This window comes from Terrapene carolina, unplaced genomic scaffold (assembly GCF_002925995.2).
Source record: "Terrapene carolina triunguis isolate 2854851 unplaced genomic scaffold, T_m_triunguis-2.0 Scaffold111, whole genome shotgun sequence".
In the NCBI taxonomy this organism is placed as follows: domain Eukaryota; kingdom Metazoa; phylum Chordata; order Testudines; family Emydidae; genus Terrapene; species Terrapene triunguis.
The window spans coordinates 27,337,762-27,361,324 of record NW_020664462.1 but is presented as its reverse complement, the minus strand read 5'-3'; the positions used below and the strand labels follow the sequence as shown (position 1 = coordinate 27,361,324).

Below are 23,563 nucleotides of genomic sequence, written 5' to 3'. Positions count from 1 at the left end.
TGAGCAGCTGGGGCTTGGGTGAATTTTGTGACAACCTGCCCTCCCCCACCACCACCACGCCGCAGCCCCCACTCCTGCCCCACGCTGGGCAAGGGGCAGCCCCTTCCCCCACCCCCAGTGACGCTATGGTGAGGGGCAGCAGTACAGGAGGCCACACGTGATGACAACTCCCGCCCCGGTACCCACCATAGGGGAGGCGAGGGGCCCTAGGAGCATGTGCAGTGACAGTGGTGCAGAGTGAGTGTGCTGAGGAGGGGTCCCTTCCCCGGAGCTTGCTGCTGCCAGCGGGGAGAGGGTGGGGGTAGCGGGGAGTCCTCTCTGGCACTAGCCCTGGGGCAGCCTTTCTGCACCCCAAGCTCCTCATTCCTGGCCCGGCCCCACCCCAGAGCCTGTGCCCCCAGCACCCCAAGCCCCAGCTCTGAGCCCCCTCCTGCACTGTGAACCCCTCATCCCCAGCCCCACCCCAGAGCCCTTACCTGAGGGGAAAAAACATGCAACTTAAATTTGGCGGTCAGTTTGGAGTATCGTGTTTAGCACAATACTTGATTATTTTACACCCTTTAAAGTATATAATTGGTTGTATACAGGTGTTACAAAGTGGGAATGTTCTTAATGTTTTCTCTGAATACTGTGTGGGTGCCTCAGTTTCCCCTATGCATTTCTTAAGGATCTAGATGGTGGGATAAGGGGGTGTGATTGTTGTAGAGCCCTAGAGGGCCAGTGTGATGCTGTCTGCACAGAGAATGGCCGACACCCTGTCTCCTGATGACCTGGGCCGCTCTCCTGCAAGGTGCCAACTGAAGGTGTTGGAGAACAAAGATCAGGTGGCCTCCTAATGCCTAGAAAAGAGACAAAGGCCAGAGGAGGGGCTAGAGGGAGTGTCAGTGCCCTTGCGGACTTCCAGGAAGCGCATGGTGTAGAAGGGGATGCTGGGATGCTCTGGAACCACTCCATACGAAGCCAGTCAGGACTCTGGGGGAGCATGCCTCCTCTCTCTGAGCATACTGTCTCCAGGGCAAGAAGCTTACACCTTCCTGGGTCTGACCTCGGAGCATTCAGCATGCCCTTCCACACCGTGCACTTCCCGCAGCGAGTCCACAAAGGCGGGGCTCCTGGGGAAGCCAGAGGGTCCTGCACCCCAACTCCACAGTCAGACGTGACTCTCAGCCAGCCAGTAAAACAGAAGGTTTATTAGATGATAGGAACACAGTCTAAAAGCTTGTAGATATAGAAAACAGGACCCCTCAGCCAGGTCCATTTTGGGGGGTGGGGAGCCCAGACCCAAATTCTGGGCCTCTCCCCGTCTCTCCAGCCAGCTCCAAACTAACACTCCCTTCAGCCCCTCCTCTGGCCTTTGTCTCTTTTCCGGACAAGGAGGCCACCTGATCTCTTTGTTCTCCAACACCTTCAGCTGGCATCTTGCAGTGGAAACTGAGGCACCCACACAGTATTCAGAGAAAACATTAAGAACATTCCCACTTTGTCACAACAGGTACAACAAAATATAATATATTGAAGCAGGCGAGTGCTGCTTTTGACTTTCCACTTTTAATTGACCCTTGTAATCTTGTGGCGCCGATGCATTGTAGCTTCATTTTCTCCCAGCAACAAATTCTTGATTTGTAGGACCACTAATAATCAACAATGGATAAATTCTTAATAAAGTTAGCCAGAGAAAAAGAAGAAAAGGGTTATTCATCAGGTGATGGCCTGAGTTCGACACCCAGCTTTCAAACTGAAGTTATACAAAAGAAAGATATGGCAAATCTACAAGAAAAGAAAAAAAGTTTTCAGCAATCTTGGCTATCAAGGTTTAAGTGGTTGGAGTACAATAGCAAATTAAACAGAGCTTTTTGCTCAGTCTGTTCTGAAAAGATCTTAATATTTTCTACAAAGGCCGAACCAACATTTATTTTGTCTGGATTTCAAGACTGGAGACACGCATTGCGTGGTTTTACATCACACGAAAAATCTTCCTGTCACAAGGAAGCGGTAATAAAGTATGCTGCTCTGCAATCACAGGTAAAATGTTTCTGCTCTAATGTCAGCCAGTTGCAGAAAAGAATCAATCAGCTAGGATTGCACTGCACATTTTTACCAGTGTTCACTACCTAGCTCAACAAGGAATAGCATTACGTGGACATAACGAGAGTGATTCAAATTTGAGGCAGCTCTTGTTGCTACACAGTACAGATTCTGAGGAACTGAGACAGTGGCTTAATCGCACAAAATACAAGTGTCTGTCACATGCAGTTATTAACAGAATAATCAAAATGATGGCAATGATGGTGCTAAGAAAAATTGTGCAAAAGATAAAGGCCTCTAAGTTTTATGCCACTGTAATGGATGAGACTACCAATTTGGCAAGAAAAGAACAAGTATGTTTTTCTTTAAGGTTCTTTTCTAGTGAAGACTGGGAGATTTATGAGGAGTTTATTGGGTTTTACCAAATTGACGCAATGAATGCTGCTTCTCTTTTCAAAATTGTGGAAGATACACTTCTCAGGTGTGATGATTGCCGGGGCAGTGTTACGACGGAGCCAGCAATGTGTCCAGCAAATTTACTGGGGTCCAAGCCAGAGTGGAGGATCGAGAGCCGAGAGCAGAATTTGTGCACTGTGCTGCACACTCCCTTAACCTTGCCACACAGGATGCCCTGCATAATATTCAAGAGTGTCGTTATATGTTTTCGATGGTGAAAGATCTCATCAATGCCTTCAGGGAGTCACCAAAACGTATGGCATCATTCAAAGAGTTTCAGAGTGAAGGGGAATCTTCTTTATGACCATTGTGCCCAACAAGATGGACATTAAGGATCAGTAGCATTAAATCATTGCTCCACAACTACAAGGCCACGATGAACTGCCTATATGAACTTAGTTACTCTTCCGATGAATTTGGCTTAAAAAGTAGTGGATTCTCGAAGCAACTTCAATCTTTTTCAACGTACTTTACACTAACAGTTCTTGTGAAGCCATGGGTCCTGTAGAAGAAGCTAATGCAAAAATTCAAAGCCCAAACGTGTCATTGACAAGCGTTATGAAGAAAGCTGGCCTGCTGCAAGAGGTGTTGAGTGGGATGCGCACCGACTCATCATACAGTCACTTCTGGGAAAGAACAGTAGAGAAGGCAAGAAATCTTTATTTAAATGATCCTACACTCCCGAGAAAACACAAGCCACCGAGATGGCTCGACCATGGAAGCCTTCCTCACACCTTCAGTGACCCCAAAGAGTATTTTCATCAAATATATGTTGAGATCATTGATACTTGCAAAGTTGACATTGAACAGAGGTTTTCAACAGAAAGCTTTACATTCGCAGTAAAATTGGAGAAGCTTATAACTGATGCAGCAAATGGATCGAAACAGGACATTGTCCCAGTAAGTGAAGCTTTCCATGGTGACATTAACACGGAGAAGCTATTTCTTCATTTAGAAATGTTAAGTGATATTTGCAGTTCGAGAAATTGCCAGCTTAATTCAGTCAGTGAAGTGAAGCAATTTCTAAAACAAAACGAAGGCTTGAGTGACACGTTGTCAGAAGTTACAATTCTGAAATTATTCTACACAATTCCGACTACAACCTGCACCGCTGAGCGATCAGTTACTTGCGCCGACTGAAAAATTATTTTCGAACGACAATGGGCCACGAACATCTAAATCACTTGGCATTTCTGCATGTTCATAAGAACTCTACCTCTGAACTGGACATTGCAAGTCTCCTGGATGACTTCATTTCAAGAACCAAACAATGACAAAAAGTGTTTGCTGCCTCCTGAAGAACATCACAGAAGAAGGGGCTATATTTGTTTTAATTTTAGAAAGTATTTGCTTTTGAGGGTTATTGATCAAAGAGTGTATGGTCGTTTACATATTCAAAAAAGTATTAATAATGTTGATATTCTTAGTTAAATAATTTTTTCTTACGATAGTGATATTGTGCAATAAAGAGAAACAAACGCTTACGGTTTCCAGTCCATTTTTACACTATTTAATAAAATATATATCGGCTTGCAAGGCGGGGGGGTGGGGAGGGGATTAGACCCATTCTGGACAGCACCAAAAATTATACAAACCTGCCGCCTATGCATGTATCTCAGTAGGATCATCCACTGAGTGCACCTGGGTGGTCTCATACTCCTGTTTTATAGCTTCTCCCTATCTGGGCTCTGATTGACTCAGTTTTCAAATTATGAATATTTATGACTCCACCCACCATGGAAACACTCTCCAGCTCATGAAAAAACACTGATCTGCCCAGTAACTACCATCCCTTGCTTCTGGATGGTTGTGGGCACTTCAAGGAAATGGCCTAGCATTTTGTTGCCAATATTTTCAATCCAAAGTTTCAGACTAGATGCTTGACTTGGGCATCTAATAATCATGCCAGCCATAATAAACTTCATGGTTGGAGGTAAACCATTCAAGCAGGATATGTTTGCTGATGATGGTTTAAAGAAAGTCACACCACTGAAATGGTGGAAGTCACTAGCTAAGACCCTGGAATTACAGTTTGAGAGTTTGTTGAAGTACTAACCTAGCTTTTTGACAGCTCTGGCCTCTTCTGAAGACAGAGAAAGAATATTTTCTTCATTAGATCTGATTAATTCAAAGTTGAGAAGTCAATTGGTAGTTAAAGCAAGGAAACTTATTCTCTTCCAGTCTATGAATAAAAATGAGGACGGAAAGGATGAGATCTACTAGTTTTAACAGTTTAAAGGACAACCTAACTAACTTAGGAGACTGTTATCTCCTTTTCAAGGGACTTAGGAGGGTAAGAATTTAAGCTCCAGTCACTTTCACTTAGGCATATTTGAAAATTTTCCCAGACTGATCTGAAATAATCAATTTCATTCACTGACTACAGTTAATCCCTGTTTCTTTAATGGATCATTTTTTTAAGTACATTAGAAGCAGGAAGTCTGCTAAACAACCAGGAGGCCACTGGACGATCGAGATGCTAAAGGAGCACTCAAGGACGGTTAAGACCACTGCGGAGAAAATAAATGAATATTTTACATCGGTCTTTACGGCTGAGGCTATGAAGGAGATTCCCAAACTTGAGCCATTCTTTTTAGGTGACAAATCAGAGGAATTGTCCCAGACTGAGGTGTCATTAGAGGAGGTTTGGAACAAATTGATAAACAGTAATAAGTCACCAGAACCAGATGGGATTCACCCAAGAGTTCTGAAGGAACTCAAATGTGAAATTGCAGAACTACTAAATGTGGTTTGTAAACTAACATTTAAATCAGCTTCTGTACCAAATGACTGAAGGATAGCTAATGTGACACCAATTTTTAAAAAGGGCTTCACAGGTGATTCTGGCAATTACAGGGGGGTAAGCATGACTTCAGTACCAGGCAAACTGGTTGAAACTATGGCAAAGAACAAAATTGTCAGACACATAGATTAACATAATTTGCTAGGGAAGAGTAAACATGTTTTTTCTAAAAGGGAAATCATGCATCACCAATCTCTACTAGAATTCTTTGAGGGGATCAACAAACATGTGGACAAGGGGGATCCAGTGGATATAGTGTACTTAAGATTTTCAGAAAGCCTTTGACAAGGTCCCTCACCAAAGGCTCTTAAGCAAAGTAAGCTGTCAAGGGATAAGAGGGAAGGTCTTCTCATGGATCCGTAACTGGTTAAAAGATAGGAAATAAAGGGTAGGAATAAGTGGTCAGTTCTCAGAATGGAGAGAGGTAAATAGTGGTGTCCCCCAGGGGTCTGTACTGGGACTAGTACTATTCAACTTATTCATAAATGATCTGGAAAAAGGGGTAAACAGTGAGGTGGCAAAATTTGCAGATGATACAAAACTACTCAAGATAGTCAAGTCCAAAGCAGACTGTGAAGAGCTACAAAGGGATTTCACAAAACTGGGTGATTGGGCAACAAAATGACAGATGAAATTCAAAGTTGATAAATGCAAAGTAATTCACATTGGAAAACATAATCCCAAATATACATATAAAATGATGGGGTCTAAATTAATTGTTATCACTCAAGAAAGATCTTGGAGTCATTGTGGATAGTTCTCTGAAAACATCCACGCAATGTACAGCAGTAGTCAAGAAAGCTAACAGAATGGTGGGAATCATTAAGAAAGGGATAGATAATAAGATATTTTCTATCATATTGCCTCTATATAAATCCATGGTATGCCCACATCTTGAATACTGCATGCAGATGTGGTCGCCCCATCTCATAAAAGATATACTGGAATTGGAAAAGGTTCAGAAAAGGGCAAAAAAATTATTCGGGGTATGGAACGGCTTCCACATGAAGAGAGGTTAATAAGATTGGGACTTTTCAGCTTGGAAAAGAGACGACAAAGGGAGGATATGATAGAGGTCTATAAAATGATGATTGGTGTGGAGAAAGTAAATAAGGAAGTGTTATTTACTCCTTCTCATAACACAAGAGGTAGGGGTCACCAAATGAAATAGGCAGCAGTTTTAAAACAAAAAAAAGGAAGTATTTCTTCACAGAACACAGTTAACCTGTGGAACTCTTTGCCAGAGGATGTTGTGAAGGCCAAGACTATACCAAGCTTCAAAAAAGAACTAGATAAATTCATGGAGGATAGGTCTATCAATGGCTATTACCAGGATGGGCAGGGATGGTGTCCCTACCCTCTGTTTGCCAGAAGCTGGGAATGGGCAACAGGGGGTGGATCACTTTATGATTACCTGTTCTGTTCACTTCCTTTAGGGAACCTGGCAATGGCCACTGTCAGAAGACAGGATACAGGGCTAGATGGACCTTTCATCTGACCCAGTATAGCCATTCTTATGTTATCATTTAGTTGTAAATGTGAAACATATTTTGATAAGAGAAGTTTATGTACCCAAAACATTTAAGGCTGTTTGGCCTAACAAAAAATATTTTATATACTGTGTTGTGTGTTTAATTAAATTCCAATTACCATCCTAATGCAGCTTGACACAAATCATGAGCAAAAAGTTAAAGACATACCAAATCTAGTGTAAAGGCTCTATTTTGTTGTAAATCAATGTTTTAATAGTAATATCAGCCAATGAGAATGCACTTTTCTTTAGAAAAAAACTGAAGTACAAATGGAAAAGTTAATTAAAATGATTTAAATGTAGACTTTCTACTTGGTGACTGAAATCAATATTTAAATCTCAATTTAAATCAATCCACCCTATGAAGGACCAACACTGAGAAGCCATCATGACTAATCTAGGGCCATCAGCCTTAATTATCTCTCAGTGACTGGCTCACTACCATGGAATAGTAGTTCTACATGGAAGATGGGTACCTCTCACAGCATATGTCAAGGAGACAGTGTCTCTATTTAACAACAGGGTTCTGCTCTGGATGACAGGGAGGGGACAGATCACTGCCAGACAACAAGGGCTTACAGGAACAAGACAACAGAAGAGACCTGCTCAGCCTGAAATACTAAGACTTTGGATTCACAATAAGGGGACAAGTTCAGACAAGGGGAGGGTGCATCTCAGAACTTTTATTGTTTTCAAAGATCTGTAACTCTGGAGTGCCTTTAAGGAGTAAAGTCATTGATTAAGAAATTCCTTTGCTAAGCCTGTATTCCTTGCTTTCCTGCAATGATGTCGCCATAGTTGAGCATTGGCCTGCTAAACCCAGGGTTGTGAGTTCAATCCTTGAGGGGGCCATTTATGGAACTGGGGTAAAAATCTGTCTGGGGATTGGTCCTGCTTTGAGCAGGGGGTTGGACTAGATGACCTCCTGAGGTCCCTTCCGACCCTGATATTCTATGATTCTATAGGGTTTAAACTAGAAGTCAAGAGTGCTCACAGCCTGGTGGAACTCAGAAAGAAGGACATCACAGAGAGAGCGCGCCTGAAAATGAAGTTCATTACAGTGAGGTTGGTAGATTACCCTGGAATGACCAGCATGGACTATGCTTTAACTTTCATTTCTCTGTGCTAACCTAAGGAATTTTTATGCTGTGTTCCAGTTGACTAATAAACCATACTGTTTTTAAAACGCTGCTTGAGTGTCCCTGTAAATACATGATGAGGTGCATTAATCCCTGAGGACGATACAAGTGTCTACCAAGAGTCTATTTCAGTTGGACTCGCTGAACAGAGCTCACGGTGTGAAGCGGGAGTGCTGAAGCCCCAGAGGTTCAATCTCAGCAGGTGGTGAGGCCAAATAGCCTACCCTGAAGGAAGAGTGAGACCACTTGGCGGTCTGGCACATATCAGGGGTTCCTACAAGAGACTGTTCCAAGTTGGGGGCATAGCACCTATCCTGTGGATCCATGAGAGCATGTCAGTTAAAAAGATATTATTAGGAGAGGGAGCAGAATTCTGTAGGACAGAGTACTGTTAGAGTGGCTCTGCTGCAATTTGTTTTTAGTGCTTTTGTCTACCACTTGGATCTTTATTCTAATTTCATTTGCTTTCAGTCTGTATGTAGCATAGTATTTTGAAGATGCCAAAAAAGCAGACTGGCTGGCTGACCAATTTCATCATAAATACTCAGTTCATTAAGATACCCAGTGCCATTTTCTTCCATAACCTTTTCCACCCTTGATGGAAACTTGACTAGCTGATATACAAGCCAAAGATCTCTGAAAACAACTAAAGTCCTGAGATGAATCCTTAGTTAAAGAAAAATATCCTCAAGAGTTGTATGGATGGGATTGACCTGTAAATGGATTTCTGGGTGGGAACTACAAGTGAACACCTTAAACAGGAAGTGACTCCTGGAAAGTCTCCATTTTCTTTGCTGGAAGCAGAAAATGGGGGGGGGGGGGGGGGGCGGAGATCAAAGGCTTTCAAGGTCATTTTCTTCTCTGGACATTAGGAACAATATTGTCAAAGGCAGTTTGTTGGGGGTTTTAGAAGGATACCGTGTATATAATATAAAGATTTGCCCAATAGTTCTTCCCCTCCACTTTGCTGGACAGAATAAACCATTTTTGAATCTAACAAAAGGCAGCTGAAGCATTTAGGTGCAGGGAAGAGTACTTTTTCCCAAAGGTAATACCAAATTGTTTTCCTCTTTCAATAAAGCAGAAAAATGTGTTGAATACAGCAACTATAAAGTCTATTGAACACCCAGACATATTATTAATTGTAGCTACTTTTCCAGTAGACTGCGATGAATCGAGCAATCTCACACTACCATAGTGTCTTACACCCACAAGCTTATCTGTGTGATTTTTATTCAATATATGCCTTTGTATTTTCATAACAATATTTTTCTGCTTTATGTACTTTCACCATTTAAGGAATAACAAATATTTGAAAGAGATTAACACTGGGTTGAAAATATATATTTTAAACTCTATTCCCTTAATTCTGAATACACGCTGTCTCCAGACCATCCACTTTGTTCTGATTGGGCTGAAAAAGATTGAGAGATCACCAAGCTAAAGAATGATAGAGGCTCATCCCTTGTGGCATCCAGTTCTAATTCATGGAAATAGCAGGCTGATAAGACATCTGAGCTAACAAGCAGTCGTACAATACTACCAGTTCATAAACCGGTGGATTGACAGGTTAACCAGCTGGAGCAGTCCAAAAAAGCCCAGTGCTTAAGTTCAATTTGATGTCCTTATAACTACTCGGGGAGGTGATTAATAAATACATGATGCAAAAATGCTCAAAACAATGCAAACACACTAACAGACCTTTCCCGCCTTCTGAAGTGAAAGGACACAGCTTTCCTTATTAGGTAGCCCTTTCCTAGTTAGTAGGGAAAGACTCACCACTAGAGCTTCCTTAACTCTGAGAAGCACTGGGTTAGAGAGATCCAAAGTCGGGCCGCCGCTTGTTTAGGGAAAGTCCCTGGCGGTCCGGGCTGGTTTGTTTACCTGTGGCATCTGCAGGTTCGGCCGATCGCAGCTCCCACAGGCTGCGGTTCACTGCTCCAGGCCAATGGGGGCTGCAGGAAGGGCGGCCAGCACATCCCTCGGACCGCGCTGCTTCCCGCAGCCCCCATTGGCCTGGAGCGGCGAACCACGGCCAGTGGGAGCCGCGATCGGCCGAACCTGCGGACACAGCAGGAAAACAAACCGGCCTGGACCACCTGGGGCTTTCCCTGAACAAGTGGAGGACCGGCTTTGAGAAGCACTGCTCTAGCCTACTGCCCCTGTCTAGGAGGGGAGTTAGTTTATATCTAACTCACTGCAAGCCACATGGTTGCTCCTATCATGTGCACTGTGACTACCACTTCCTGTTTTAAAGGGCCCGATAGCCACCCCGGAGCACTGGGATACACGCCCCAAAGCCCAAGGCCTTGTTATAGAGTTACGCTATGAAACTGAAATTATGCAGAGAAATCCTATAAATGAACATGCATTCTTATCCAATGTCCTGTCAAAACTGCAGGACACAAAATAATGATATAGCAACTCAAGCAACTGGACAGCAAAATTTATTATGTATATACCATGAGAGAGGAATGTGAACAAAGAAAACGACTGAAAAAGGGCTTGCTAACATTGTTCATTACTTGCCATATAGAGATTCAGAGGGATCCCTTGCTACTCTACTCAAGAGTATATAGATAGCATCAATGTATGCTGAAACAGAAGCTTTCGATGAAAAACTCCGGGATTTAACAATGTATAAATATGTATTAAAATAAAACAGTTAAAATTTTAAAACACCATATATTAGATAAATATTTGTGGAAATTTAATCTTTTTTGTTGTCTTTTATGTCTTTGACTTCATATTGTGGAAGTAGACACATTCTGAAACAGACAGTAGACTGCAGTATCCCTTCTCTCCTTCTTCCCACACTTTTCTAGCCTCTCTCCTCTCACAAATATTCCAAAAGCACTCTTTCCCATACTTCTTCTATGTATCTCATTTTTGAGGGATATCACACATTTTTATCCAAGTTATCTATATTCCACACAAATTTTATATATTCCCCTCACTTTTAGTGGTGTAAAGTATTTACCTCAAATGAAAGGTATCATGAAACTGAGATTATAGAAAGAGTTCTTTCCACTAAAGAAAGGAGCCCACAGGATTTTCAGTTTGCTGAATGGATAGTTTTTGTTTCTCTCATTTTGGGTCTTTGTCACACACCGAGTCTCATTATTTGGGCTGTGGCAACTTGAGAGGTCTAATTCTTCCCCACTCAAACTTCTCCTGGAGAAAAAAGATTCTCTCCAAAGTCTGAACTCAGATTCCACTGATCATTCAAGGGCCTGGTATATGCTACACAGTTACATTGACATAAGTCACCTTGCAACATATCTGTGCATGTCTACACCAAAACTGGTCTCTGGCTGACGTAAATGCGCCCTTACAGCAATGCAATAAAACCACCTCCCCAAATGGTGTGGAATCATTGTCAACCTACTGATGTCAACACCATGCCAGTGTAGACACTGCTTGACAAAGTTGACCCTATTAGTCTTCCAGCACCTTTCCCACAATGCCCCATTCCCTGTGGCAGTGACCTCTCTGGTCACAATTTTAAACTCCACTGCTCAGGGGTCACGGAGACTGAAAGCCACCTCCCCTTTAAAACTAAGGATGTAAATATTTTAAAAGTTAACCATATAAACTATTAAAATTCGATCATTTAAACAGTTAACCGATTAAAGGAAGAGGAGTTGGGGTTGCTCTTGGGACCAGTTGGCCGGCCAGCCGACAGGGTGGGGTTGGGGTCTGGACAGTATCCAGTGTGGCATGGCCAAGGGCCGGAGTGGCGTGGCAGGGGTGTGGCCAGCGCTACATCGTGTGGCCAGGGGTTAACTGTTAATGTCGGTTAACATTTTATATCCCTATTTAAAACCTCATGAGTAATTTTGAAGAGGCCTTTTCCTGATGGCCCACCCTGATGAGCACATGTAGCAGCTATCCCTTGTTGAGTCCAACTGCCCAAATAACTATGCTAGCTCCATGCACTAGACAAACTCCTGCCTAGAGTAGACAGGAGGTATTGGATCTCCTGGGCCTGTGGGGAGAAGAGGCTGTGCAAACACAGCTATAGACCAGCCACCGAAATGTGGACATCTATGAGCAGACTGCATGTGGAACACAGGCAAAGGGGTACAAAAGGGAGCAGCAGCAATGCCGCATGAAAGCAAAGAACTGTGCCAGGCACACCACAAGGCCAGGAAGCGCAATAATCCATCTGTTGCTGAGCCGCAGACTTGCCACTTTTGTAATGAGCTGCATGCCATACTTGACAGAGACCCCATCATCATCTCATAAAACACCATGGATGCTTCAGAAGAACCTGAAACAAAGACCTCAACCATGAACAATGAAGAAGAGGAGGGGAAGACTAAGCAGGGGGCCATGACCTAGGACCTGCTCAAGACTCCACCGTTGTTTAGCCAGTCTGCCAGCCAAACATGGATGAACCCAAAGAAGTGGGAAGAAACCTCTAGTAAATGTGCGCATGCATTTTTCCTTACCACATTTAAATTTAAATATGGTGCCCAGCCCAACTCAAAGTTAACAAGACACAGATATCAACTTTTCACTGTTTTACTAGTACCGTTACCCCTTCTTGTATAACAAAGAGAGGCAGAGTTAGCATCTGCTTTTCATTCTCCTGTTGGGTTAGGCAAGGAGATGCCATGCAGCGCAGGTTATGTTCATAGGGATGTCCCTTGTATCCTCCTGAGAGGTCTCTATGAAACTTACATGGATATACCCTAAAATCCTCTCCTGAAGGTTTCTAGGGATGGCTACCTTATTTCTTCCTCCTCGGTAGGCTGCTTTTCCATGCCACTGTGATGACTTTTGGCTGGCACCATTGCAGTGGAACAGGCTAGCGGCATATGGGCCTGGACAGCTTTGGGATGCCAGGAGCAGCTGTGCTCTTTGTGCCTTAGTTATCCTCAAGAGTGAGACATCAGCTAAAACCACCACCACCTATGGAAAATAGTGTCAATATTCAGTGCCAGTGCCACTGCCCTATACTCGTACCCATGGAATAGGGATCAAAACGTTATCGTTTCATGCAACTGAAATTCTTTCCCCGCTGCTTCTTGCACTTGATGAACCATACTCACTATGGCTAGGGCTGGAGAGCGGTGCTGTCCACAGCTGAAAGGTCAATAACCATGTCTTCTTATCAACCAGGGCACATCAAGGAAAACTACAACTTCACATACACTGACCTGTGAGAACTGCTGTTGTACGTGTAGCCATGATGGAGTACATTTGTGTACTGAAATGGACAGAAATGTTTTCTGCCTTTCCAATTTCAAAGTCCCATTCCATTAATTTTTCTTTTTTGCACATTGTTTTTCTGCACTGCTTTTGCCATGTAACTTTCTATTTTGGGGGAATATAATTATCTTCATTAGTTCACAACACTTATTGCAGAATACACAGCAGTACTCGAAGCACATAGTACTTGTAAATGTACAGCAAGCACCATAAAACTCATACCTTCAGGAAAATACCTGCTCATATTTTTTAAATGTACAGAAAGCATTACACTATTCCCAGCAGCACCCAAAGCTCCAGGCCCAGAGAACAGTCTAGCACAGAACACTACTGTGGCTGACCATTGAAGTCCTCTTTCAAAGGCTCCCTCATCCACATAGCTCCACGTTGAGCTCTTGTAATGTCCCTTATGTCTGGCTGCTCAAAGTCAGCCACTCCATCTCCGCCCACCACCCTGGCGGCAGATTATCCCCCAAGCATCAAACACCTTCCCTGACCAGCCCACATTGATATCAGTAAAGCATCCCCAATGATCCACCAACACTTGCATAACCATAGAAAAGTAGTCCTTTCAGTTGATACTACACAGCTAGTGCCAAAACAGGGATGTGCATGCCTTGCCCCAGGAACCCAGTGCTACAAATACTTGAATTATGTACAGTGCCAAAGCAAGTGTTACGTGACCAGGACATGGGTGGTCATGCTTAGTGACTGGAGCAGAAGTCATGCCCAATGGTCAAAACAGGAGTCAGGCCAAGAGATTAGAAAAGGAGCTAGTAGCCAGGAATTGGAGCCTAGGGTCAAAACCGGAGTCAGAGACAGGGATCAGATCTAGAGTCAGAAGCCAGGAGTTGGAGCCCAGAATCTGAACCAGTCACAGGCCAGATGCCAGAGCCAATGGCCACGAATCTGAGCTGAGGGTCAGAACCAGAACAAGGCAAGGCAGCGGCATGGCTGTGGCCAAGACAGGTGCGGGGCTGGAACAAAGCAGGAAAAAGCAGGCACAGAAGCCATCACAGCCATGGGCAAATGCTTTGAGCAGCCACCAAACTGTTGCTGCTGGCTTTAAGCCAATCATGCAGCCTACTACAGGCCAGTTGCACGCATTTAGGTTACTCTGCTGCAGGCACTGATTCCTAACAGCAAGCAACCAAGCATGCACCTGAATGAGCTATATACAAACTTCAGCAGCTGTACACTGATGTAACTTTCGTTGACCAAAGGTGGTAGTGAAGACGTGCCCACCATGAGTTCACTCATGGATCCTGCTAAGTCTCCCAGACTTGGTTAACTTCCTCTGCAACTCTTAAATCTCTTTGAACCAAATATACCTTGCCAGCTGCCTTCCTACCTCATTTATGTCTGCTACTCCTTGTCAAGTATCCAAGTCAACCACAAGAATACCTTGGTCTCCTCCACCTCCCTTTCTCCTCTGATGTTTTTGGTTGTAGGGGATTGCAACTTTAATGAGTGCCCCTGGGCATTATCACCTCTACATACACACAAATGGCTTGGGTAGAGAAGGGAGTGCTGTTGAAGGTGCTGCCAGAAAAGTGAAGGACAAAGGATAGATTCCAAGACCAGAAGGAACCACTGTGATCATTTAGTCTGACCTCCTGTATAACACAGAACTTCCCCTAACATAATTTGTAGAGCACATATTTTTTAAAACAACATCCAGTGTTGATTTAAAAACTGCCAGTATGTCTCAGCACATATATGCTTCCAGGCAATAAGTTGTTACATTGTTAATTTTTTTCAAAAGCCAACATTGTTCTTGAAAAACAGATGGTTCTGAACTTTTTAAACAGTCCTCAATTATAAAATGAAATTGTAGATTTGTTGCAGAATAAAAATAGTGTTAATGGACTAGATGATAACACAAATCAAGGTGAAGCTGCTATGAAATGAAATCATGAAAATATATACCATAATACATGCTGAACAATTCAATTGAAGAATCATCGCATTTCTTGCAATTACAGTGCCATGCTTTGTACAATGGTTTAAAATTAAATCAGTAACAACTCAAAATATTGCTGAAACTGTTCTGTTTGTTTTTTTACATAATTCCACAGATCAGTAATTCAACTCTTTCCAGATGCTAGTGCAAAGAATGTTTCCCAGGAAAATTACAAGTGTTTCACATCATGAGCCACAACCAGAAATGAAGAAACCACAACAGAGTGCAGCCCTGAATCATTATTACTATTACTATTTTCCTTTACATTTGTATTGTAAATTATTACTATTTTCCTTTACATTACTGCAGTGGTTAAAAGTACACTGATAGTTGAATACAAAAGTTGTCATTTTCATAGATTAGCTAGCATACCTCCAAGAAAGCATCTTGGTATAGTGTCCTTATAATAAGTGATTTCAGATGGTAACGAATGATCCAAGGGCACTTTACAATTTAGGAGAGAACTTTATTTCATCACGTAAAGTGTTTAAAAGACAGAGTAAGCAAATATGAGATGATCTCTCGTTAATTAAATATTTGCATAGTTTTGTATCTTTGTTTAATAAGAACGTAAGTCGATTGCACCACAGGTTAATTGTTCTACAGTTAAGTGTTTTAGTGTAATTTGATTATACTTTTAATATTTATTAGCAAGATTTTCATCACGTTTCTCCACAATATGTGATAACATCCTCCTACAAGGTTTAACTATGCTAAAAGTATCCATGACATCAGTTCTTAAAAAAAAAAAAACACACTTATAATGTTGACTCAGTTGAAGCCACTTATAGGAGAGGACTCAGAACACCCAAAATACTGCTGTGACACCCACTACCTCAAAATAAAACTCTGCACTCCCATATTCACCAGTTATATATAGTTATGATATATTTTATACAAAGTATGCCTTGCGAGATATTGGAAAAGTCATCATCCGTTGAACATTACTATTCTGTTGAAATGTATGCATCATTGCTGTATATGAAGTTATGAGATTTTAATATGTGTTTGTTACTGAAACAAGTTGAGAGTCTGGGAAAAGGCCACAGACCAGATCCTTAGAAATAACAAAGGAACTGTAAACACAAGCCTTACATGTCAAGTCTCATGTATACAGAAAGTGCAAGCAAGAATTTGCAATTCATACGAAAGACTGAGTGCTGAGCACCTAGGCAATGGGGGTTGCCTAACCTCATGACACAATAAGGATAATTCCAGCAGCTGGAGGAGAGTATAAAATAAGAGACAGTGACATTATCAGACCACCTCTCCTCTCCCACCTATACTGAAGGCAACATGATCATTTGAAAGACAGAAACACCACTGAACTGGGGGAGTGGTCCTAACTGGAAAAAACTTTCCAGTTAGCACAGACGGCTGTAAGCTTTTGGGTAAGAGAAACCTTATTGTTTCAGATTTGACTTTGCTTGGTAACGTTTAGGAATTAGACTGTGTTTTTTATCTTTTATTTCTTTTTGCAACCAATTCTGACTTTTTATGCTTATACCAATTATAATCACTTAAAATCTATCTTTCTTTCGTTAATAAACTTATTTTGATGTTTTATCTAAACCTGTGTGTTTTTGGCTGAAGGGCTTGTGGAATCTCTTCTCAGGTTAACAAAGGCTGGTGCATATTAATTTTCTTTGATAAAATGATGGACTTATGAGCTTGTATTGCTTAGCAAGTAACTGAACAGTAAAAGACTGTACATTTCTGGGGTGCAAGGCTGAGACTAATGATATGCAGGTGTCACCCTATATGTAATTCAAGAGTGGCTGGGCATAGCACTCTGGTAGTTGTCTGGGTGTGACCTGAATGGTTGGGGTGAGTGGGCAGAGTGGCAGCGCACACAGCGAAGCATGGCATAGTACATACCAGACTGGAGAGTTAAGGGGGCACAACAGTCCAATAGTCCAGATTGTACCCTGGCGCATGTCACAATTGCATTAACATAAATCACAGATGCACTTATAGCTGACATCATAGGATATATTTACAATATGGCTAAATGTAAAGGTGTACATCTGGGAACAAAGAACGTAGGCCACACTTGCAGGATGGTGGACTCTATCCTGGGAAGCACTGACTCTAAAAACAATTTGGGGATCTTGGTGGATAATCAGCTGAACATGAGGTCGCAGTGTGACACTGTAGTCGAAAGAGCGAATACGATCATGGGATGCATAAACAGGGAATCTTGAGTAGGTGTAGTTATTTTACCTTTGTTATCTGGTACTAGTACAACCACTGCTGGAATAGTGTGTCCAGTTCTGGTATCCACAATTCAAGAAGGGTGTTGATAAATTGGAGAGGGTTCAAGAAGAGCCACGAGAATGATTAAAAGGATTAGAAAACCTGCCTTATAGTGATAGACTGAACTCCTTGAGTCTCTTTAGCTTAACAAACAGAAGTTCAGGAGTGACTTGATTAGTCTATAAGTACCTACACCTAGGGAACAAATTATTTAATAATGGGCACTTCAATCTAACAGAGAAAGGTATAACACAATCCCATGGCTGGAAGCTGAATCTAGACAAATCCAGACTAGAAATAAAGCATAAATTTGTAATGGTGACATTAATTAACCACTGGAATGATTTACCAGGGATCACGGTGGATTTTCCATGACTGACAATTTTTAAGTCGAGATTGGATATTTTTCTAAAAAAGATATTGATCTAGGAATTGTTCTGGAGAATTTTTATGGCCTGTGCTAGGACATCATACTAGATTATCACAATGGTCCGTTCTAGCCTTAGAATCTATGACAGCAAACAAAATAGCTGAGGCTAAACTATCTTGCTTTTCAGAAAGACTTGACCAGACTACAATAGCAGAGCTGCAAAGAACCAGGTAGAATTCTCCAACACGATATATTAAATTAGCACTAAAGACCTCATGTAATACTGACCACACAGAGAAGGAAGGCAGAGAGGAAAACATGAAATAATGACATTTGTATTTAATTTCAAAATTTTAAAGAAACCATTACAAAATAAAAATTATTTTTAAGTGTGATTTGTATCTTTTATTCTGTTGGGAAAGGTTTTCATTTCGTTCAGCCTAGGTAATGAAAGTATACTAATATGTTTCTTGCTGTGGTTCTCATGTATTAACCCAATACATTTGTGTTTGGGTCTCCATTATAGGGGAACATTTTAATTATGTCTCATTAAAATGTTAATAAGAACAAGAATAAAGTAACAAAAAACAAAACAACACACACAGTGGTCCCTTATTCAACATTTAAAAAAAAAAATCAATAATGCAGCATTTAGTTCTGCCATGCAACAGCACAAGCCCAACATGAGTGCAGGCAAGAATAAATACCAGTGCTAGTCTTTTCACTGCTGCTGAACCATAAACATTTTTGAATGGACTTCTTGTGAAGGGGCACCACCTTACTCTGGTGGCAAGGGGACTAACCAACTCTTCTGGGCTCATCCAACACCAACCAGGCACACCTGTAAGGCCTGCTTTGCCTGAATGCAGGGGGTAGGGAGTTTAAAAAGGGAAAACCTGTCACAGGGAGAGGACTGCTATACTTCAGAGACTGCTGACCTCAGATGGAGATCAGCCAAGAAGGAGACAGTCTCTAGCTTCACTGCCCCTGGAGCTGCATGGACCAGTTGCAAAGAAGAATGTCCTAAGAGTAGAGGCTGGAGGTAGCCCTTAATTAAAGGCAACAGACCCACTGAAACATCTCCTGAAAGACTGGCTAAGAGACAGACCACCTTCACCTTTCTTTTCTGTCACTTGAATTACCCTCTCTCATAAGGGAAAGAGAAAAGTGCCTTTCTTTTGTTTGTTTTGCTTAGAGAACCCCTCATATGATACGAACTGAAGGAGGACATTATAAGAAACTTGAAGCAGGGTCTGGGGGGACTTTGGGAGAATAGGGGCTACCCTCACTCCTGAATACAAGGACCTCACAGTGTGGACTGGAGGAAAGTTTTTCTTATTACCTACTATATCCAAGAACAGTAAAAAGCTAGACACCAAAAAAAAAAAACCCCACCTGTGTATTTGAATAAAAAATTAATGGGTCAAATATATGCACAGTGAATCTTTCAAAGACATGACTTACGGGGAGAGGCTGAGGGAACTGGGGTTATTTAGTCTGCAGAAGAAAAGAGTGAGGGGGGATTTGATAGCAGCCTTCAACTACTTGAAGGGGGGTTCCAAAGAGGATGGAGCTAGGCTGTTCTCAGTGGTGGCAGATGACAGAACAAGAAGCAATGGTCTCAAGTTGCAGTGGGGGAGGTCTAGGATGGATATTAGGAAACACTATTTCACTAAGAGGGTGAAGAAGAACTGGGATGGGTTACTTAGGGAGGTGGTGGAATCTCCATCCTTAGAGGTTTTTAAGGTCCGGCTCGACAAAGCCATGGCTGGGATGATTTAGTTGGTGTTGGTACTGCTTTGAGCAGGGGATTGGACTAGATGACTTCCTGAGGTCTCTTCCACCCCTAATATTCTATGATTCAAGGAAACTCTGTGATATGTTTTCTAAGTCTCTCTTTTTAAAAAGTAAAAAAAAAAAAAAAAAAAAAAGTCTATGAATCCTGCAGTCTTTCACAAGAAGGCCATGTGTATGCTATGGGGACAATAATGGCATTGCTACCATGCCACAGCTCTGCTGGTATAATCCTGTAGTGTAGATACGACCTACAGTGACAGAAGGGGTTTGTCCATCATTGTAGGAACATCAACTCCCTGAGCAACAGAAGCTCAGTCAGTGGAAGCATTGTTCTGTTGACATAGCCACATCTACACCAGCGGTTAGGTGAGCATAGCTACAGTGCTCAGAAGTGTGGATTTTTCATACCCCTGAACGCTGCAGCTACACTGTCCTAGATTTTAAGTGTAGACCAGGGCTAAGAATTAGCAAGTTAAAATGTTTTGTAATGATATTGATTTTCTTACTTTGAGGTACTTACCTTTATTCATCCTGCTGCGTTACAGCCAATAAAACATTCCATCCACGGCAAAAAGCATCCCAGCAATTACCTTTAGTAAAATATAGAATATTGAAGTATTCTGGTCTACTGTTTATTCACAAAGGCACAAAATAATTCCTGGGCATTGTACAAAGGTACTGTGACATGTATTTTAGAAAGCAGTAAATACTGCTAAAGTAGAATCCCATTACAATTTGTTTTCCTGAATGGTACTAACAGATATAATTAATTTTGCTAGAAGGCTTAAAGTACATTAAAAGTAGTTTTAGACTAGAAATCACAGTAATAAGTACTTTGAATTAATATTGCTAAAAAGTTAATAAAATCTAAAGCATCACAAGTTTTATTATTCATTTTAAAACAATACATAATTTCTAATACTATAGCTTCAATAATGTTTCCAGCTAAAAACTTTTCAAATTAACATGGCATTCTCGCAAGATAATCACACATACACGTGATCTGACATTACACCCACCTGCCAGCGAAGAACAAACAAAACTAAGAGTTTTGACCTACATATTTAAAACATTAAAATAGTTCCATAAATGACACATTACCTCTTTAACGACACACAAAAATCCGTGAAACAGCTCAGGTTGCATATAAAGGAAGTTCGAGTTTAATGTAGCATAATCATAATGCCTGTATGTTAAAAAAAAAGTCACATTAACTATATTTCTAAAACTACATGAAAATAAAGTCAGAAGTATGCTGTATTTGCTTAATCGACCAGTGTTCATGTCCTTAATAAAACTACAATAAATATAAAGGTTGCTCAAGAAACCAACATTTTTCTTCATACAGGTTTGGAAAAAAATATTTTTATATTATATAATATATCAAGTACCTCAAATTCCATTATTCTGACAAGCACTGAGAAGAGTTAACATCTGAATTGCAGCCATGTAGCAATACTATTTTTTCTAACCTCATAAATCATCCTCAACCAAGAAAAGTCTTAATAATTAAACTAGAACACTATGTAAAGATATTACAAATGCACATTTTAGTACATCAGCATACATATTATATTGCAAACTTAATGATAACAGTTGTATAATTGTCATCATAACTCGTTTCCTCTCAGTCATAACTTTCAGAAACATTCTTTCCTGGCCAAAAATGTCCATGTTTGATGTTGGCCAAAAGACTTTTGGGTTTTTTTTAAGTCAGAAGAAAATAAGTTACCACAGCAGGAAAAAAATACACATCTGCTTTGACAAGAAATGTAAAATTTCATTCTGAATACAAATAAAGGGCTGAAGTCTCAACTTCACACAGGACTAGCACTCAATGAGGTATAGCTGTGTTTGAGTTTGAGAAGGAAATACTGAGACAAGCTACTCTATCTACTGAATGGTCCAATTTAAAACCTATGACATTGCACACAATTATTGTATAACTCCATAGTATTTAAAGGCTAGGTGGTTAATGTAAATCAATGTATTATATGGAAAACATTCAGTTAACATTAACAATGAGAGCAAGATAGTAGCTGGGGGAAAAGCAAAATGACTGACATAAGAGATAAAAGTCTTCCAAGAAAAGATGTTGTATACAATTTTTCTTCAAGCCTGGTACTGGTGTAGTTTTTCCACCAAAGCAAAACATTCAGACAATAAAGCCAAATTGTTTGCTTTTCAAAAGTGTTTAATTCCAACTTCCCTCCCACTGAATACACTACTACAATCTCTCCAAAACTGCCTCTTCAACACTCCCTTTTTATTCTTCCATTTTCATCTTCAGGCCTTCCTCCATGGCAACTATTATACTTGGAATTCCCTCCCATTTAGTTTTTAGTGAGGTAAAGACTATATATTGTACCCTCCTTTATGTGAATTCAAAAACTGGTGGGTCTCGAGCTTTGCAACATGCATGAATGCTATGTCCCTTCTGATTGCATGGCCCCACTGAAAATCCTGAGGCTTTAGAGGAAACCTTATAAAGCTGTAAAAGCCTCACATCCATCTGGTGGCTTACAAATAATATTTATACTTTATGGGAGAACTGTCAGTGTCTAATACTGTGGTCCCCAAACTTTTCCTGGTGGCACCCCCCATCCCTGCCCATGGCCCCTCACCCCCAGGAACCAGGGCTGCAACTGGGGGGGGAGGAGGCATGTGGACAGGAGTAAGGGGGCTGAGGCTGGGGCCGCAGCTGGGGGTGAGAGCGGGGTCACAGCTGGGAGCCAGTGCCACGGCAGAGCTGAGGTGGAGCACAGCCGAGTGGCACTCCCTTCCCATCTCCTGTGGGGGCTGGCCCGGGCCCTGCCACACACACCCTGAATGTTCCTCCACACCCATCTAGGGAATACACCCTAGTCTGGGGACCACTGGTCTAGTAGATAGTGCACAGAGCTGGGTCTTGCCACAGACTAGCTCTGAAACCTCATGCAGGGCACATTCCCGCTCTGTGCCTCAATTTCACCAAATATAATGCATCCTTGCTTCTCACATGAGACTTAATTCAGTACCATTTGTAAAGCACTTTAAGATCCACAAATGAAAGCCACGGTACAAATCCCAATTACTATAACTTTTAAATACTGAATGCTAACATAGTGGACCCTTCATAAACTCAAATCTATGAAGGCCTATTCTACACCTATTCAAACTTCGGCAGAGCTAGCTATATTGTTCAGGACGTGAAAAAGTCACATCCCCTGGGAGATGTGTTAAGCAGACTGAGGCCCCAGTATAGTCTGCACTACTGACAAATTCTTCTGCAGACCTATCGCCTCTTGGAGAGATGGATTTACTACAGAGACCAGAAAAACCCCTTCTGTCACACCAGTATCTACACTACAGCTCTGCCGCTGTCGCGTTACAAGTGTAGACATACCCTAGAACTCAAGCATGCTGTAGATGTGATGCATTTCAGTGTCACTGCCAGGGAGTGTCACAATGACCATATGCAACACATGCATCGCCTGGAACACTTCTAAAGTCACGCTGCTGTCTCCATGGGAGACCCGTTTACCCTCCCACAGCGCAACCACCCTACTCATTAGAGGAGAAAAAAATTGAAAATTGCTTTCTCAGACTTAAAAGTCCCATTCCTTGGCACCGCCACACTGGGCCGAAGCTAGGCCTGAGGCGGCACCCAACCCTGGGAGGGCAATCGGGAAGATACCGCCACGACCAAAATGAGCGGCAACAGCAAGGGCAGCACGTGACCCAGGCGGGGCCCTCTGCTGTCCCGCCGCGAGACAGAGCGGCTGGGCAGGCGCAGGATCTGCCGGAGGCCGCTCAGCCCTGGCAGCGGCCGCGCGGACTCTACCTCCGCAAGCTACAGCCACGCGTCAGGAATTAAATAACCGCGCAATCCAGGGAGGCGACTGGCCCCGTGGGGAGGCGGGGCAGGGCCCTTCTCGGGCCGGGGTGTGTGGGGAGGGGCTGGTGCTCATTAACGGGTCACGACAGGGCGCCATCCCCCTCATGCGCCCGGGAGCTCTGCCCCCGC

At 42.1% G+C, this 23,563-nt stretch overlaps 1 protein-coding gene across 1 annotated transcript in view; it reads right to left on the bottom strand.

The window, feature by feature from the left end:
• The window catches only part of ZNF438 (zinc finger protein 438), a 105,935-nt gene extending 82,786 nt beyond the window's left edge, over nucleotides 1-23,149 (bottom strand). Inside the window, exons 1-3 of the mRNA XM_024214434.3 lie at nucleotides 22,943-23,149; nucleotides 20,659-20,743; nucleotides 20,078-20,147 (exon numbers count right to left, since the gene is read on the bottom strand). The gene's annotated coding sequence lies outside the window, so the exon portion shown is untranslated. The remainder of the gene's footprint in view (nucleotides 1-20,077; nucleotides 20,148-20,658; nucleotides 20,744-22,942) is intronic.
• Nucleotides 23,150-23,563: the final 414 nt, after the last annotated feature.